The following is a 19,688-nucleotide window of genomic DNA, read 5'->3' on the forward strand; positions in this document are numbered from 1 at the left end:
CATTATATTAACTGTCATCAATGCCTTTAATTGTAAAACAATATATTTTCCCTTTGGTCTGTATTTCCATCATAAGTTTGGTCTAAAATTTTCTTAAGGTGGTATTAAAAAGTCATAAATATATATTATTATATTCTTCCTACCTGTAGTCACCCTGTACTTATCATCATCATGCTTGTAACCTATGTGAATAGATGTTTGTAAAATAAAAATGTACACATTGTAAACATTGTTTTTTTTACATTTAAACTTTTATTAAACATCCATGTCAGATGCACTCCTAGCAAAAAAACATATTCAATTTAATAATTCATATTTTTGAATATTCACTCCCCTTTGTTCGCCTACAAAATGCATCTTGTAACTGTAGAGGATGATGACATCATTTGTCACACATAGCAGAGAACAGAGAGTGACAGTGAGGAGTAGGGATGTAACGATTAATCGTAAGGCAGTTAAAAATCGATTCATAGGTATAACGATTCACATCGATGCTGTGAAAATTGAATCGCAGTACTTTTTTTAACCAGCAGAGGGCGCTACCCAGAAGTGTTGGCGGCGAGCGAAATCTGCTAAGACTTTCTTTCTGGCCGCCTTCTACTCTTAAACATATTCATAAATGGTTCATTACCCCTTTAGCACCAAAAGAATATCTGTAATAATACGTGAATATCTGTAAAAGTCATGTTTTTCTATTAGCTCTGTCTGCTAGCAAAATATCTGCATGCCAACCGACCATTGGGTTACCAGCGCCCTCTGCTGGTTCAAACAAATATCTGACCTAAATACAGTAAAATGACCGTTTTTTTTTTTTTTTTTTTTTTTTCGTGCAATTGTTAAGGCACAAAATAAATTTTCAGTTGCACTTTTAAAAAGAAAAAGAACTATTATGCAGTTTTGTATTGTTTACTATAGAACCAGAATTTAAATAATAAGCTTGTTCTTCATTTGTATTATTCCTTTATTTATTTCATTCAAGATTTATTTTTAGTTAAATTGCATTGTTTTGAATAGTTTATCAAGGGATTCTTTTGACAATGAAAAATAGTATCGTATTTTCCCAAAAAAATAAAGGAATATTTTTCAGTCATTTATTTACATTCCCATTTTGTAAAATAAATCCTGAGAATCGTATCGTGAACCCAGTATCGTGAATCAAATCGTATCGGGAGTTGAGTGAATCGTTACATCTCTAGTGAGGAGGTCATAAACTGATAAATATTTTCACCCTCATGGACCACATGGTCAGAATGCTCTGCCAGATGTGCTTCAGTGTTTAAGTCGTGTTGTTACTACAGTTCTTGAATCATTTTCTAGCATAGATGGCCACAGACAGAGCGATGCCACCAATGGCTACTGCAGTGGCACCAAGCAGCCACTTCCAGCTCAAACCCCATGCTGACTTGGCCTGATGTTTGTGGGTGCTGGACGGGTCCTCCAACATCTTCTCATCCATGGCCTGATGTTTTTGGGAGCTGGACGGGTTCTCCAACATTTTCTCATCCATGGCCTGATGTTTTTGGGTGCTGGACGGGTTCTCCAACATCTTCTCATCCATAGCCTGCTTTGCTGCTTCATGCTCACGGTGCTTTTTCATCATCGTGGAGAGCTCATCGTGGACCGTTTTGTTGCGTGGCTCCAGCTCCAGGGCCTTCCGTAGTGTTTGAATGGCCTCTGAGTATTTATCCTGCAAGGCCAGAACCTTGCCCATGTGAAAAAGTGCTTTCACATTTTTGGGCTGATACATCAGCACTGCGCTGCAGCACGTTAGCGCTTCAGCATAGTGTTCTAGTTTCAGCATAGAAGCAGCCATGTTGTTCAAACATTTCACTTTCATTTCTATCAGCTTGTTCTCTTCTTCAGACCTAATGTCATCTTTAGAAATGGACTCTGTTATTTTCAGGGCAGTGCTATATTTGAGGATGGCGTAGTTGTAGGCTCTGCACCGATAAAGGACATTGCCTTGCTCCTTCTTGCAGGTGGCCAGAGCAATCTTCTCAGTGGGGGACAGCAGCTTCAGGTCTGGAGCATCAGTAGCTTCTAGCAGCTGCACTTCAAGTGACAGATCAGCCTTTGACGGAATCTCAGGGTAAAGATTTCCACGGAAACCTTTTGCATATCTTCCATCTGTCTTGATAACCGCCTTTTCTCCCATTCCCATGAATCGCACCGCCCAATCCAGTGCCGGGATCACTTCTCTGTGTCCCAAAGTGAACCAGAACTCCGACAGCTCCTCGACCAGCGTCCCATCCAACAGACGTGTTTTTAGATTAATCTTCACAATCTGTCCAGGTTGTGGCATACTGTCTCTTCCTCCTCCAGGCTGCAGCACCTTTTTCATTATCAGATTACATCCAAAGATATCTAACCACTCATCAGCAGGTGGTTGGGGGTCAGTTTCTCTCCTCAAGGACTGATCCATGTCAATCTTATTCCCTTTCTTCATGACTGGTGCACTGTCACTGCTTTGGTAAACAACCTGAAACACAAGGAAACATATTATAAGTACCACTAAAACAAACTAGATTACCATTATTAGCTGGCAGATTCTGAGCAGGGTTGGTGTCAGTTATAATTGTAATCATGTAATTGATAATTAATTACAAAGATGGTGTAGTTATAATTGTAATTGTAATTGATTTTTTTTTTTTTTGCTGTTGTAATCTCCTTAAATTTTAGTTGAGGTTAGATCATTTTAAAAATGTATTTTACAACTGACTTAAGACCGTTATCATATGAGATGCTAACAGAAAGCTAACACAAGATGAAGGTTAACTTTTTTTTTTTTTTGGTTTCTCATGATAACGGGTCCTAAATTAGCTGTAAAATACACTAAAAACAAATATATATCATCTGATTACTTTCCTATCTCTTGGTTATCTTAAGACTTCCTAATCAATGAAAATATAGTTTTTAATATTTTTGGTGTGGGTATCTGTGCCATTTTTATTAAAATGTGGGAAAGCTTGATATGGAACATATTTTAATTGTTAACTACATACTGTATGTGTAGAACTGTAACATGGTTCCCCAGTTTTGTTTTCTGTTTTGTTTTTGAAACTTTTTTACTGACAACTTATAATTGATATTGATACTTATTTTTAGAGAATTTGCATGGCAATTACAAATGACAGTCAATTCTCTAAACTCAATTACATTTTAATTACAATTATGACAGCAACATATTTTTAAAATTACATTTATGATTACGCCATAATTGTAATTAATTATCAATTGCGTGATTACAATTATAATTGACCCCAACCTTGCTTCTGAGTCTCTATTGAAGTGTCACACTAGTCCAGACATGAGACACTGGTGTCACAGGAGCCACAAGCAGCCTTTGGTCTAATTTTGTGCTGCCATTAGCATAAACATACAAAATGACATAAATACACAAAACAATAGCAAAACAATGCACAAAATTACTCTTAAAACACACAAAAAGACTATTAAAATACACACACAAAAATGACACAACAAACAAAATGATAACCAAACCACAGAAAAATATACAGGATTACATAAAACAAATACCAAAATAAACAAAAATATATAACGTACACAAAGACAACAATAACATAAACTGGGAGAAAAATTATACAATATTACTGAAAGAAATTTACTAAATTACAGAATGATACACAAAATAATATAAAAACAACAGATTCATATATTAAAACACAACAAAGACATATTAAAGGAGAGAAGAATCAGAATCATTAAGCACAACACTTGTTGTTAGATTGTCCTTTGTGCCAATAGATGGTTGTAACATGAGATTTACCGTTTAAGAGTAGCTTAGTATTAGTGTCTTATCTGTGGGAAGGATGTTAATTCCGGGATGTTTTAGTCTTTCTTTGAATCAGAGGCTGTTCCAGATGTTTCCTATTCTCTCCTATCTGCAGCTTTGGGCTTTTACACTATGTCTGTTTATTCTCTCCTGAGGAAGTATCTGCTCTATGAGCTCTGGGTTTTTAGTTCTGCCTTTTAGTCTCTTTTTTAGAGTTCTACTTTTTGCTGTTCCTTTGATGTTCTCTGATGTGGAGTTCTTCCCCGGCATATCAACGGTTGTTCTAAACTCCTCAGTTGCCACGGTTACATAATGTTTTTTTTCATTCGGAATTAGTTTTTCTGCATTAAGTCATTTGGAATTAAAGTCTTGTGCTTCATGTTTACATGGTAATAGTAATTCCTGAACTGACGTCTACATGGAAAACCTGTTTACTTGGCTTTAGTTATTTAAATTGACATTTGTTCACAGTATGAGCTTGCTTTGTCCAGATCTTTGGATAGTCGAGATTCAATGTTACGGAGTCTTGACATTACTGCCGTTTGAGGAATATTCAGGAGGGGTGAGTTTGCTTACCTGAGAAGAGGAGTGGCATAGTGTTGAACACCATTAAATAGAACTCTTTTCGTTGTGGTTTTAAGAAGCTCCATGGCTTGTTTATCTTGCCTAGATCTGATGACAACTTTCTCATTGTGTATAGGAAGGGTGTCAAGTTTCCAAAGTTTTTCAACATGGTAGCACAACTCTTCTGCAGGGGGTCCGATGGACAAGAACAAGCATTGCGTAGACACTAGGGAATTGTGTGACTGAACTTCTCTGATTGGACCTTGTAGTGTCCATTCTAACAGGATTTTGACAGCTACAGGGGATCCAGAAGGGCCTAACCTGATTGGTAGGAGTAATGAGATGAATGTGATCTGAGCCAATGAGCAATAGTGATGATGCCTTTTCTATGGATGGGAGTGGAATGTCTTTTATTTTCACTGGAGGGTTTGTACAGGATAAGTGTGGTCAGAAAGTGCCAGCTGGGTTGCAGTGCAAACATGTTTGATGGTAAAGGTCTTCTCTGTGTGGCAGCAGGAGAGATCTGAAAACTGACAGATGAACCATGAAGAGTTTCAATGTCCTGGTGAACCGTTCTTAGTGATCATTTTTCTAATTGTCCAACCAGGTGGAATTTTTGAGCAGCTGCATGAAGCAGAATTGTTCGTTGTGAACCATCATCGAGAACAGCATATGTTTTTAAAGTTCGGTCACCATTGCGGAGAATCACATTGACGACTTTAAGGAGAACACCATTGCTGTCAACTGGTCTGTCAAGGTACAGTGTCTTCACAGCAGGAACAAGAACATTGTTGGTTCTCTGATTTACATCACAGAGTATCTGCAGATATCTCCTTTTGCAGGTGTCACAGAATTTCTTTAGAATTTCTTCTGAAGGAGCTCTGAAGATTGTCTGGTCTCATTGGGTTTGTTTGTTCCATGTAGAATTGTTGTCATTGCTGGTATTGATTTACATGGGTGTTTATGGTGATGGAGAGATGAGATGGAGTTTTCTTTTCTAGGTTGACAACGAGCTTCAGTTTGTAACCAAGATGAAAACATTTGTAAATCGTATGTTTGGACATCCTGATTGCGGCATACATGGCGTTTGAAGTGACTGGAATGTTCTGCTGGCAGTTTGTTAAGGAGCCGATCTACTGTATGTGTATATTACGAATGTGCGATATTTTATTGTTTATGATTTATCGTCAAAAATATTCTCACTGGTGAGAATGTCATCTCAGCTGCCGAGCTGCGATACATCATGGACTGCTATTTTGTTAAAACCAAACAACCATCCAACAAAGTGAACCAGTCTAAGTTCCTCCATCAGATCCACCCAAAGTTCCACAAACACGGGGACAGAGATGAACCTGTAGCAACGATTATGAACTGGAAACTCAACTAAAGCTAACGCACCAACACACAGACTGAGCTAAGAGCAAACGCTAATCACTCCATATAAATAATAGACCAAGTAAAAGGTACACGTCTTACTGTCATAAAGCCATAGATTTGTTTATGGTCAGATTTAACACTTGTATGGAAGAATAAATGCTAAACATGTCACACATTGTGTGAAATAAATGTTAGCATAATATTAATGTCACTATTTATTCATCCCAACTTGTGAAATGCAATATTTTTTAATTATATTTCACGTGTTCACTGACAAAGCTGGTCCCATTAGACCAGTGGCGAGCCGTGCATTTCACACCTAGGCCTTCAGTGATGTCCTACACTGAATGAATCCACCTCTTACTACCATCATTATGACATCATGTCTCTCGAAACCATACATTTATACAGAAACAAACATAGTTGAGTACAACTACTTTATTCCTTTAGCATTTAAAATCAATACATCCGTATTAACAATTAAGAGTAGTAAAGTAAAAGTTATATGATCGGATACTGTCACAACTTACAAATAAAAGGCAATTAGTCTACAAAGGTCCACTAAACAGCACATTGTCGCACCCGTAAAGCAGTTTCATTCATTCATTTCTGACAGTGGTGAGATGGTGTAGCTACTCCTTGAACATTTGATATAGATTAAAGCGAAACAATTCAGTCCCTTCACTGAAGTCACAGGTGCACCAGGTACCGGCACATTATGGGCTCTGTCGCGATGTTAAAGCGCAGGCTGCGCCCGGCGCGGCACGGCGCAGACCGCCTCGCCAGACCGTCAAGACAGGGCTTATGAAATAAAATCACAAAAATATAGAAAAAAAAAAGAAGAAAAAAAAGCTTTGTACTCACCAAAACGACTATCCCCGCTTATTTGAACACAAAATCCATCCTCCTTTCTTTCCTCAAGAAGACTTCAATGACTGTTGTACAGTTTATCTGTCTGTCTCAGTTCCACCAATAAGTCCTTTTCTATCAACATGGAGGCTAGTGCTGAAAGCAGAGTCTCTCTGAACCTGTGAGCCAGGGATACCGCTCGTAGCTGCTGCTTTGAAAGTGGCGCACAAACCCTTTTCCTGGCTGGGACAGGTTAGCTAGCGCGGGGGTTGGACGACCTAATGTGACACCAGCTTCCATTTGGTTAACGTCACTCTACTTTGCATAGCGCTGCCTCTCACTAGTGCGTATCCAATCAGAGGACGTGAACGTCAGAACGTGTCACGTTCAACGTGATACCTGCTAGCTGGCCCTGATGTCACCAACTCGAAATCTGATTGGTTATCACAATCTGTCTGTTTCAGTTCATTTAAGTGTACAGCCCCCCCCCCCACTTTTAATTCTGAAGGCCTCGGGAAGATTTCGTGGAGCCTGGCAACACGTGACAGCTCAAATATGATTGGATGAAAGCTATAAGATAAATATACAATCTTGGAAACAGCGCAACCAAGATGAAATGAAGAGAAAAGACTATGAGGAATAATTTAATACATATTTATGAAAAAAATATATTAAAATGAAATTTATTTTCTTATTATGTTTAGGCCAGCAGAGAAGGCCTTGCTGGCCCTGACGGTGCTCCACTGGATGGACGTCTGATGGTGGCTCAGAGTGGGAGTTGTTGTGGTAGAATGTTCTCCTGTGCATCAGGACTTAAGGCCTGTCTGAGGGAATGGGTGAGGAAGCTCCATGACTTATTTACCTGTGATGTACCATGGTGATAATTGATAGACAGAAAGACATCATTCCATTATGTTACATGTACCGTAATATGCAATATTACCTTAAGTTGTTTAGATTTAAACTGACTTGTAGAATACTTGTACTCTATTTTCTTCATCAGCACTTTAAACATATTTTATTTTTATTTATAATTGTAGTTTTAAATGATAAATGTCTTTTAAATCCTCTTTTTGTGTATTTCTATAAACATAACTTTGTTTGACTGGTGCTCAGGGACTATGGAGGACCAAACCTGCCTAACGTATAAATAAATAAATGTATTAATAAATATTGGAATAAATAAATAAAAGAATTAATATATAAATAAAGAGATGATTAAATGCATAAATAAATTAATAAAAACTGGTAAATAAATCTGACATAAACAAATAAATGTCTTAAATTGATTTATACATTTATTTATTTATTCATGTATTTATTTCTACTTTTATTTATTTCAACATTTATTTTTTTCTACTTTTATTTATTTCAACATTTATTTATTTTAACTTTTATTTATTTCTACTTTTATTTATTTATACATGTATTTATTTATACATTATTTTTTCAACATGTATTTATTTCTACATTTATTTATTTCCACATTTATTTAATTCCACATTTCTGTGTCTGTATGCTAATGAGGTAGGAGGGACTAACCTCAGTCTCATTCAGGATTGGTCAACTGAGCGATCCAATCAGATCCACTTCCTGTTGCAGCAGATGGGCGTGGCTTAGATCAAGAAGTGAAGATGGCTGATTTCAGAGTTTTAGTGAATGACTTACAAGCTTTAGCTGATGAAGTTGAAAACAATTCACCAAATGATGACCTTCACTTTTATCTGGATAGTTTTATTAACAGCTTAGCTCAGCTAAACTCTGATATGGATTTAGAAGTTGACCCAGCAGTGTTTGATGGTCTGGAAGAAATTTCCCACCAGTTCTGCATCTTCTTAGAGACTGAAGAAACAACCTTCAGATGCCCCTCCTACTTTTTACCCCCATATGATTGAGGCTCACCTCCATTCAGAGAACACTGCTCTGGACATCACAGAGATGTTCAGTGTGAGTGAGAGAACAATTAGTGTGAGGATGGTACATTATGAGATAAGGTCATTTTAACCTACTTCTGTCAACATCTGTTTTGTAACTCTTGCTTGTTTGAAAGTAGCAACAGTAGAACTATATTTGTGTTAAATATTACTCATGTTAATGTGTATTAATGCTAGGTTAGGCTAACGTTGCATTGCTATTCCATTTCAATACTTATATTATGAAGCTATAGACTGGTCATATTATATGGCATATGTTCAGGTTCTAATGTCATGTAGACTACACAACAATTAGCCTACATTAAAACAATCTGCTCTGTTTTAACAGCACATCAGCCCTTGTCCTTAATATCAGCTAATGTATAAAGTCATCTAGTATTGTTTTGTCCTTGTTATCTCTAGCATCTGTCCAGGTTAGCAGTAGTTTTAATTTAGAGTTCAGTAAAACTTACTTTGTCAAAACAAGCACAGTTGTAGCTATAGTGTGTTAATATATGTACATGTTTGATCATTAAAAATAGGCTACATTATTATTAGTCTATGAGTTTTTATTACATACAATGGTTTGATCATTTCACAGACAGTTTTCATTTCATGTCTATTGTGACCTTTCTCATTGTTTTGGATAAACAGAGTCCATGATTTATTCACTACATTGTAAGACAATGATTTGGATGAAAGTATAACCTACATTCTGCAGCTCCATCACAACTGTGGATACAAAATGATGGTTGGACACCTGAATACACAAGGCATACACATACAAAGTAAGTATTATTAGTATTTAACCTAAATTGTTCTGGGATTATTCATCAATAAATTGGTATTTGTCCTACTTGCTGATTTATTAAGATGTCAAAAAGAAGCTTCTTTACTGACAGTCATTCTAGATTTTTGGCTATTTGTGAATTTTTTTCCAGGTTTGGGAAAAATTAACAGTTTAGATATTCTTTATCTGTGTTTATTGTATACATATTCATACCTTGTCCTTTCTGACTCATACACTAACATTTACAACACATGAAAGCAGGTTTATGGTCCTTGATTAATATCTGGTCAGTATGGGGTTTGAACCCATGACCTTGGCATTATTAGCACCACGCTCTGACCAGCTGAGCTAACTGGCCTATGAAGCTGCAAAAATGTGTGAGTTAAAACGCTTACGGTTCTAAACACCCAGAAAGTTGGCAGGTGAAAATTCAGCAGTACTCATCCCTTAGCTTAAAGCTGCAGTATGTTTTTTTTTTTTTTTTTTTTTTTTTTTAATGTTATTTGGTCAAAAGTCCATAATCATTGTTGGGGCAGAATAATTAGTTATGCTTAATAATATAATTACTTATATTTTAATCCTTAAGCCTTGGGGTGTAACTTTTCATTGTGTGATTTCTCATGTCTTCAACTTTAACTTGTCTTCACTCTGGGTCAGACTGCCTTGTCCAAAGCACATGATATGCTTACACACACACTCACATAGTCCCCAAAACATTCCCAAGGACAGGTGCGTAGGCACTCTCTGTGTGCGCACTCACATGTCACACACACACGCCATACACATCCATTCATTCACACACACAAACACAAACGCACACTCCTCCGTCTCTATGACAACCGACAGATACAGGACTGGTTGTTTAGACCCAAAAGAACAAACTGTCTTTCCTTTTTTCTCCCTCTGTCCTCACCTCCTCCCTCTCTCTGTATCTCTATCTCCTGGGGGGAGGAGGGAGGGGGACTGAGGGGAATATACGTATTGGATCAGAACTGTCTCACTCTGTCATCGAACGTCTGGCCGGACGGACATAATTTTGTACTCTCTTTTTTACTTAGTCTTAGTCTTAATAAATCTTTTCTATAAAATCATCAATGCTCCTCCTGGATTCCATCATTCAACCAGAGCAATGAATCATGTCTCAAATGAGGTCAACCGTAAATTCTGCCGTAACAATTGGCGATCACGAACAGGACCATCTTCTGTCCACCCCTCGGACAGAGACTGGATCACGAACCATCGGTTGAACCTCAAACACCAATTCGGACTAAGGTAAAGCTGCCTTTATAAATATATATATATATGTAAATTTTCATTTACATATATATATATTCGCTCTGTGTTGATTTTTTTTTGGAACCAGTCAAGCATTGTATTGATTTTCAGCTTTGAGCTTTGATTTTGATCCTCAGCTGTTCTGTGTTTTGACGCAGTGAATAGCCATGAGAAAGGCTCAAATGGTTGAGGTTCTGTGCTTTTTAATGCTGTAGGTTCTCTCTGGTTTTCTTCGGGCTCGGATATTTTGTTTAGGTCATTATTTACTTTGGTTTTGTTCGGACACCCACAGACAGCCTGTGAGGTCCTGACCAGAGATAGACGGGCAACCAAAGTTTCCAAAACATCCCAGCGGTGTCATGATCTGAGTTCACCTCTGTACCGAAAGATTAAAACCCCGAATCTAACCTAAATTGTGTTTCTGTGAATCAAACAGATGAACAACCCAATAAACAAATAATATATGCATACGCATATACAATCTTGGTATGATGTGAACTCAGATCATGCTTTCAGGCGAGTTTTACTTTTTTTTATCTTTGTTTTTATTTTGTTTAAACGTGGAATCAGATTTCTCCCTTTGGCTTGGCTTTAATGCTTTCATTTGACGAGTGTCAGCTTTTTAGAAAGGGAGAGAAATACAGAGAGCCAAACACACACACACGTCGCTGCTGTGTTTTTTCTTTTTTTTTTTTTTTTGACGTGTGAACACACACACACACACACACACCCACACACCCACACACACACACCCACACACACGTACAGAGAGAGAAAGGGAGAGAGAGAGAGCACACACACAGGCACGCTCACGGGCGCACGCACACGCCACACCCATCCCAAGAGAGAGGTGGCGCCCCTCACTGGCCAGTTTAGTGCACTACACACTTGTGACACAACATTGTGATTTCTCACTTCTCCCCTGCCGATAGAATAGTGCCATTACACACAGACACTATTTTTATTTTTATTTTAAATTTTATTTTGATTTCATGTTTGATGGGCAACACACACTCAAACACACACTATGATGAATACAGTATTTCATTTTATTTTATTTTAATATTACTGTTACCATCATTATCATTTTTTTATTATTTAAATTGTTAGTTTCTGTTGGCTTTGTGGTTGCCCCCTGAAGAAACGACATCTTCAATGAAAGAATGAAATCACCTTCAACTCTTACGCTAATGGAATGTCAACATCATTCAAAGGACCAAGCATCAGAAGGAAATGGACAATCAAAGGTTGGTGACCTTTCAGGACTCAAGGACTCAACTCCCATTCAGCAAAGCAATGCTGAAATAACTCGCTCAGTCCCAAGTCAACTCTTCATCGTCTATGAATGGGCCGCATGCCAATGCCCCATCATCAAAGACTGAGAACCTGTGGGCGTCGGAGTGGACACTCCCCCCACCAATGAGTTGCGAGTTAAACGCCACGACTACTGCCTGAATGATGGGCAGCAACTGCAGACTGGTCACACGTCTGCTGGAAATCTTCACCAAAAAGACACTGTTTCAAAAGCCACAAGGATACCAAGCCACAAGAAGTCCACCACAGCCTTTGGTGGTAGTGCGCACGCACACGCACAGGCACGCGCACGCACAGAGCTAAATCACTTTAGCCTTGAACTTTGGCATGGAGGGGGACAACTAGCAAATAGCCAACAAGCTTCTCCTTCGCACAATACTAACCCCTCTATCTTCTGACTGTGCACTAGATTATTTTGTTTTCATTTATTCTCAGACATACAGTCACACACCCACATTCACAACTATGAGAAACACAGGACCACCAGAACTTCACACAGAACCCTTCTGTTTGCCACATGAGATCAAGTGTGCCCATCATTTATCTTTGCTTTTATTCATTATGTTGCTCATTTATTTACACTGCTTTGGCCTTTATGAGAAAACAACAAACAAAGGGGAAGAAAATAGTGTTACTGATAAGGTTGTTTTTGTTTGCTTTTCTTTCATTTATTCTCTTGATTGAGGGGAGGCCCCCACAATGCAAGATATGGTTACATCCGCTGAAGAAAGAGCCCTCTGTTGCCTCAGCTTTTGGAGCTGAAGTTTTAATTTTTATTGGCCATGATTTTTTTGAGCTCACACGTTTTTCTCCTTTGTTATTTCTGAACGATTCTTCTTTTTCTCTTTTGTTTTTACTCAATTTCAGGAAAATTGAGACAGAGATTGAGGACTGCAGCCTCAACAAGTTTAAATTTTGACATTTTTTTTTTTTTTTTTTTTTTTTTTTTTTTTTTTTTCCTTTTTTTTTTTTTTTTTTTTTTTTTTTTTTTGTCTGCACATGCTTTCGAAGGTTAACACTACAAGAAGTGCAATCTTTTGACAGCAATGCATATTTTATTATTGCAATTAAATAAATTTATTTATTTCATTGCATAATTGTGACCGTCACCAGCCCTCCCTAGGGAAGGGTAAGAAATACTTTATTAAAGGGAGGATGTAAAAAAGAGAGGGCAGTGTTACACCAAGGTGAGGGGTTGGAGGGGGGTGGGGAAGTTAACAGGGAAGAGGGATACAAGATAGGATATGGAATGGGTGAGGAATAGTTTTAAGTGATGCGATGTGAAATTGTGGTTGTGTATATTGTGTTTATTGTTGTGTTGTCAAGCCAGTTTGGTGACCAGTGTGTGGTTTAGGAATAATGGTGGTGGCTGTGAACAGAGGAAGAGGTGAGTGGAAATTCCATAAAACAGGTATTTGGGAACAACGTGTCTAAGGTTGAGCCCAGTATGAGTGTTATCCCACAGCCCAAGGCCAGTGCATCCATGACAAATGTATTCCCAAGTACCCGCCACGGCAAAACCCAAGAGCCGCCCCCGGGCCCGAAGAAGCAGTCAGGCCAGCAGCAAGAGCAGGCAGCCTAAGGGCCCCCGGCGACCACCCCACGGCCAAGCAGTCCCCCGAACGCCCCCAAGATCCCAAGCCGAGAGGCAGCCATCGCCCCCCCATACACACCCGAGAAAGCCCCAAGGAGCCAAGGACCCCGCGCACCACGCCACCGATCCCACCCCCAACCCCCAGACCCCCCACCCAATCAACCCCCCCCCCCCCCCACCCCACCCCCGCGCCCAACCCCCGAGGGGAGGGCCCAGAGAACTCCCTGCCCGAGGCCCCAGCGGAGGAGCCGAAGCCCCACACCCAGCAGACGACCAGAACCGCGCCGAACAGGCAGCCAGTGGGCACCCGCCGGCGAGCCCAGAGCCAGCAGGGGCCCGACCCCAGGCCAGAAGGACCCGGAACGGATGCAGCACCAGGAGCAGCCCGCCCAGGGAGGACGACCACACCCCAAGCCGCATAAGGCACCAGGGGGCCGCTGGGAGTCTCCCCGCCGGCCCCCAGGCACCCCCACCTAGCCCCCCCCGGCGCCCCAGATCACCCTTCACTGATGCCGCCCGCGCCACGAGCTTCAGTTCTTTTTTTTTTTTTTTTTTTTTTTTAATTTTTTTTTTTTTTTTTTTTAAAGCCAGGGCCCCCTCCAAGGGCCAAGCCAGACCGCCCCGCCGGGATGTGGCCCCCTATTCCGGCCCCCGACACCCTACCTCACGGGGCACTGCCCAAGCAGGGGCCGTACCAGTAGGTACGCAAGGGCGCGGCACGCGCCACCCGCCCCGAAAGACCCCCGCCAGGACCGGCCCGGCCAGCAGGCCAAGCACCCCGGGCCCCAGGAGCACCCCCCGGGACCAGGACCCCCCAAGGGCAAGCCCCCGGGCCAAGCCCCCGGGACGCATCCCCCACCCCCGTCCGGGACCCGGCCACGGCCCAGCAGGACCGCACAGCCCCGGACAGCCCACGGCCAGCAGCCCAGGGCCCGCCGCCCCCCGGACAGCGCCAAATTTTGACATTTTTTTGACCGATACCCTCGTAAACAATCTGTACCTTACCCTTTTTGAAGCTGCTTGCGACAGACAGCCTAGTTCAACATTCATTGTTTTCATTTTGCGCGCTTCCCCCTTAACCGCGTCGGACTGTCTGGCCGGCCCAAAGCCACTCGACAGCAGGGGGGGGGTACCAAATTTTTCCTGAGAAAAAATGTCCCATTAGTTGCTATGAGTACATAGGCAATTACTTTTCAAACAAGAAGTCCTGGTTTAATGTGCAGAAAAAGGATAAACCTTGCTAGGGAAAGCGCTCTTTGGGGGATAGCGGTCCACCTGATTTGATACATGCTTGGTAACCGAATACCGTTCTGAACAAATTTCTACGTTCCCTTAGAGTGAGGGTTATTAGAGGTTGCGTGCTCCGTTCAATGTTGAGTGATATTAGAGGTGCCCAGAAAGTTCTGACAGTTGAGTTTCCCTCAGGTTGCAGACCGAGGTTGAGTAGACTGCCGATTCAGAGGTTTTTTTCTTAGACTTCTGGAGTTTATGGTGGTTGAGTTATTCCCAAACTCTTATTCTTCAAGAGTGGCGGTTGAGTAGACTGCCGATTCAGAGGTTTTTTTCTTAGACTTCTGGAGTTTATGGTGGTTGAGTTATTCCCAAACTCTTATTTTTCAAGAGCGGTGGTTGAGTTTCCTGCTGATTCAGAGATTCTTTTTACATTTCTGGAGATGGACAGCGGTTGAGTTTCCCCCCGCGGACCGGGGTTGAGTTTGGTTATTGTGCATGGCCGTGCGATTGCTGCCTGATCAGCAGCTAGTAGACTGTCAGTACTGCAAGGGACAATACTCTAAGTGTAGACTCCGCCAAGGCGGAAGTAAAAAGGAGCGTACCTCTTAGTAATCAGACGATACCAGTAAAAAGCAATTAATTAACACTAAAAGGTTGCCAAGCATGGGGGGGCAATAAGAGCTCATTGACCCCGAGAGACGAGGTGGACTGGCTATCGCCATTGGTGGGTTAGATGAGACCTATATTCCACTTAGACACTGCAGCAAAACCTTGTGAATGCATGGACGTGAAAATTGAGGCATGAACGTGTGCGGTGCATGAGTGACTGAATGATGACACGTTACGTATGCCTGAGAGAACCGCGTTGTGAGTGCGAATGTGCCGTGGACGTGTCATTGAGTGATTGACCGATGAATGGCTGTTTGACTACACATGTTCCTCTGTTTCACCTTCCTTTCCTCCTGGGTTTTGATGCACTAGATCTTCTCCCTGTTTTTGCCAATTATGTAGTGGGGTGTTCAGAAAACACTGCTGCTTGTTAAAAGAACTATGGTTTTAGGCCTTGGGCCTTCTAAAAAGTTTACCAGGTTTTAAAGGGTTTTTTTTTTCTGGGTGTTTAAAAACACCAAACGACGTTTTTTTTTATATATGATACCACTTTCAGTGGAATGACTGGCTTTGACCTTGACTGACCTTACATGTTCAGTGTCCATGTTTTTTGTTGTTATATGTGTATACTCGTTGTGGTGTGCACTTGTCTACGTCTTCGTCTTAGTTGTTGTTATTATGTAGCTTTTTCCAAAATACAGGTCGCTGTAAGGAGACGAATCAGATCCAACTAAAGAAAAGAGATATTTTAAATTATCCAGTTAAGTCTTAATGGTTTCCTCTCTTTCTGTTTCTGAGTGTTTCCTAACAGAATGCCACCGCCTTTTCGACTCCGATCCTGTCTCCTCCAGCCGCCATGCCTGGTCACTGCTTCTTATGATGAAGGATGAGAATTAAAGGGAAGTATTGTCCATAACTGTAACTGGGAAACAAAGGGGAAATAGATTGAAATAGACACGTGACAATATGACATATTGTGGATGTTCTAACATAATATCTATTCCAGAGACTACAGAGACTTCCAATCCAACTGCAAAAGTGGGGACAGATCTTCAAATTTCCAAAAGGAGCGTACAGTGACCCTGGCTTTGACCTTTATGGCTGAGGAGAAGGAGGTCGAGGAGGTTGGAGGGCACAAAGGCAGGCGGACACAAGAGAGAGGAAAACGGAGACACATCCAAAATGATCAGATAAGTGATTTTCCAATGATATTATCATATGGTTTTAAGAATCCAAATGTATTCTTATGTAAAAAAGGGAAGGGAGGGGCCAACGTCCCTCTGATTTTTGATTTATATTTTATCATAGGAAAATAATATACCCCAAAACCCTCCAACCATTTTCTTCTTGTTCCAACAGCACTTAGCGTGCAAGACATAAAACACCTTCACTGGGTTTAGACACGTTTAAGGGAAAATTAAGTGTTCTCAACATTGGGTTGGTGGCCCAATCTGGGTCGCCTGAGATTTTAAAAAGGGTCCTCCTGAAATTCTTGATAATTGATTGAAATAGAGATAGTTTTAAAGTTAAGTAACTTCCAAGCATTTAAGGAAGCTCTCCAAACCGTGCTGGGGCTCGTCACCCCTACGAATGGGATAAATACAGAGAGCAAAAGACAATATGATTGTTCGACTCAACTTAACTTTAATTCTGTCTAACCTTAAAGGGCCAATAATCTCGCTAAACTCTGGTTCAGACACAGAATAGGAGACACTTTTGCCACCAATTGACCTTCAAAATTAAGTAAATTACATCTCAAATAATAATTATGAGGGAAAATAATGAAATAAATGAACTGACAAATTCAGCTCTATAAAAGAATTAGGCTATGTAATTAGGTGTGGAGTGTTAACATTATTCAGAATAAATAAAGGATAGAATAAGATTTCTCCTTCACAAATAAGAGATAGCAAAGAAAATAAACAAACAATTTAAATAAATAAATAACATTATTTATTTATTTGGTTAAACTCATTTAGCTTTCTCACATCTCCATGTCTCCCAATTGTATGTTTTCATCTTGAGAAGACATGTAATCACACTCCACACTTCTCCGTCTGACTTGCATGTCCTTCTCCGTCCGACTTGCATGTCCTTGTAAACAGTGGTTCTCAAAATTGTTGCTTCTCACCAGGTAAGTAGATGTACCACAGATAATCACTGCAACTCCAGCTGTGCTTCTTCTTACTCCAGGAAAAGAAAATCGAATTAATACTTCCTGCTTTTCTTTCAGCCTCATATTTTCCCACTCGCGTGCGAATGGGCTACAGAGCTAGCATGGCTAAAAGCTCACTAACCCACACCTAACCATTGTGTGATTGTGCAGCAGCACCTTTTAGGATCTGAAAAGCTCTCAGATCCTGACCTCTGACCTGTCTCTGCCTTCCTGGCCATACTAACTATTCATTTAGTTAGTTAACTAAACCTAACACCCCTAAACTTTTATTTTATTCTATTCTATTCTATTCTATTCTATTCTATTCTATTCTATTCTATTCTATTCTATTCTATTCTATTTTATTTTATTTTATTTTATTTTATTTTATTTTATTTCATTTCGTTTTATTTTATTTTATTTTATTTTGTTTTATTTTATTTTGGGTGAGTGTTTTTCCCCCCCCACCCCTTTTTTTTTTTTCTGTCCAGGTACCAGCTAAAGCCTCAGTAGTGGGATCGCGCCTGTGTTCAGGTACCAGCCAATCCCAAGAGTTTTGTTTTGGTGTTTTCCCCCTCTTCTGTTCAGGTACCTTCGATCCCAAGAGAGGTTGCCAGGTGTGTGGAGACTACCCTTCCACAGACAACAACCAATCATCTACAACGCCGACCGGAAACGAACGACCCATACGGCTGTGAAGGTCGCAGAGCGAGCCACGTGGATTCACGCATCACACTGCAGGAAGGTGCCAACACCCAGTCGACCTTGATCTTGAGGCGACTGGTCCAACGGAGGAAGTACCAACATCACCACTGATCGTGGAACCGCAGTAAGGAGCGTTTCCTCTTTTCTGGATTAGGAGCAGTGTTTTGAGGAGCCTTTGTGTGCCCTGAAAGTTGCAACGAAGGGCAGAAGAAAAGTCCCCGGGGTTACAAGCTAATCTTTCTAACGGGGCATATGGTCTGTGTGAAACCTTTGAAATCCAACCTTGAGGACATCGTGGGAGATCACAAGCATTTTCCCGCTGTGATGAAGAGGTCACGAGCCCCTCTGTTTATGCCCCAGGAGCAGGCTGGAATTATGCCATTATTCTGTCGTTTCATGTCACTCGTGTTCTGGTCATCGATTGGGGCGATGGTCCTGTCCGCGGTTCCAGTACTCCTCTGGCTCCTGGCCTCCAGGGGGGACAATCGAGGACACTGGACTTGAACCAATGAATACAAGTGTTGTTCCTAATGAATGCTTCTTTTTACAGGGTGACGAATGCAAGCAGAAATAAACGTTGGATAAACGACATCGTCCCTCCACAACACTTTAGCTGCGACCAATGTTCACGAACACCAGGTACCGCTACGCGCACTATCAAGCTAAAAGGAGGGGGCCTATCCAACTGTTTGTTTGTTCTTACATGCCTGTGTCATCACACACCCCCGCTTAAACCGATACCAATGGATGCTTCCGACTCCTTTGTTATTTGTCTCACTCTAATTTCGGCATGGGGACCCCAACCGTGTTCTAAACCGCCAGTAAAAAAACTGACTACACTACGCGATGACACATCTTCCGCTATGTATGTAGATTACACGCGATCCACACTTTTTTCCCTTCTGTTTCGCCCAGAAACGGAACTCGCAAACTAGGCCAGATTCCCGGTCATAATTTCAATTTTTACTTAGTCCTGAATGCGACACCCGCACATAATTCGCACACATGTGCCCACATTCATACACCCGGGACTAATAGCTTTCATCCACACGACGATCTGGGGTACGGCTGCGCGTCGAAACCTTAGAATACAGGTTTAAGTCCTTTGTTAACGCGTCATTTTTGGCCCTTACTGGCCTCTCTGGGGGAAATCACGAATATACGCTTAATGGTCTCACAAAGTAGAATGGTCCTAGACCTACAGACCGTGGCCAAAGAGGAGTTTGACGCCATGAACAAAGACCGCCACGTCCTATAACCCTTCCGCCGCCGGAAGCCCAGCCTGAAGTGTTTATGATGAGTGTTTTTGATGTCTCAGATGATGACTCTGCTTACTGATGACACCTACATATGTTTTTGTTGCTGTGCTGTGCTGACATTTATACCATGTGTGTTTTTGCTACTAGTGATATATATTCCACATTCATTGATCACCAATGATGTTAGTTGCTAAGGATATTTGATTTTATTGTGCAGTGTCCCCTGAAAAAAATAAGGCTTATATCCATAGTGTTTAT

The 19,688-nt window shown here is 40.9% G+C and overlaps 1 protein-coding gene and 1 pseudogene across 1 annotated transcript in view; both read right to left on the reverse strand.

Moving 5' to 3' along the window:
* LOC114459022 (protein NLRC3-like) overlaps positions 1 to 19,688 on the reverse strand; it is a gene marked incomplete at its 3' end in the record, with an annotated part of 94,130 nt that overhangs the window by 55,105 nt on the left and 19,337 nt on the right. The gene's annotated exons all lie outside the window — the stretch shown is intronic.
* LOC114459023 (peptidyl-prolyl cis-trans isomerase FKBP8 pseudogene) lies at positions 1,108 to 4,400 on the reverse strand (annotated as a pseudogene).

Source organism: Gouania willdenowi, unplaced genomic scaffold, assembly GCF_900634775.1.
Source record: "Gouania willdenowi unplaced genomic scaffold, fGouWil2.1 scaffold_234_arrow_ctg1, whole genome shotgun sequence".
In the NCBI taxonomy this organism is placed as follows: domain Eukaryota; kingdom Metazoa; phylum Chordata; class Actinopteri; order Blenniiformes; family Gobiesocidae; genus Gouania; species Gouania willdenowi.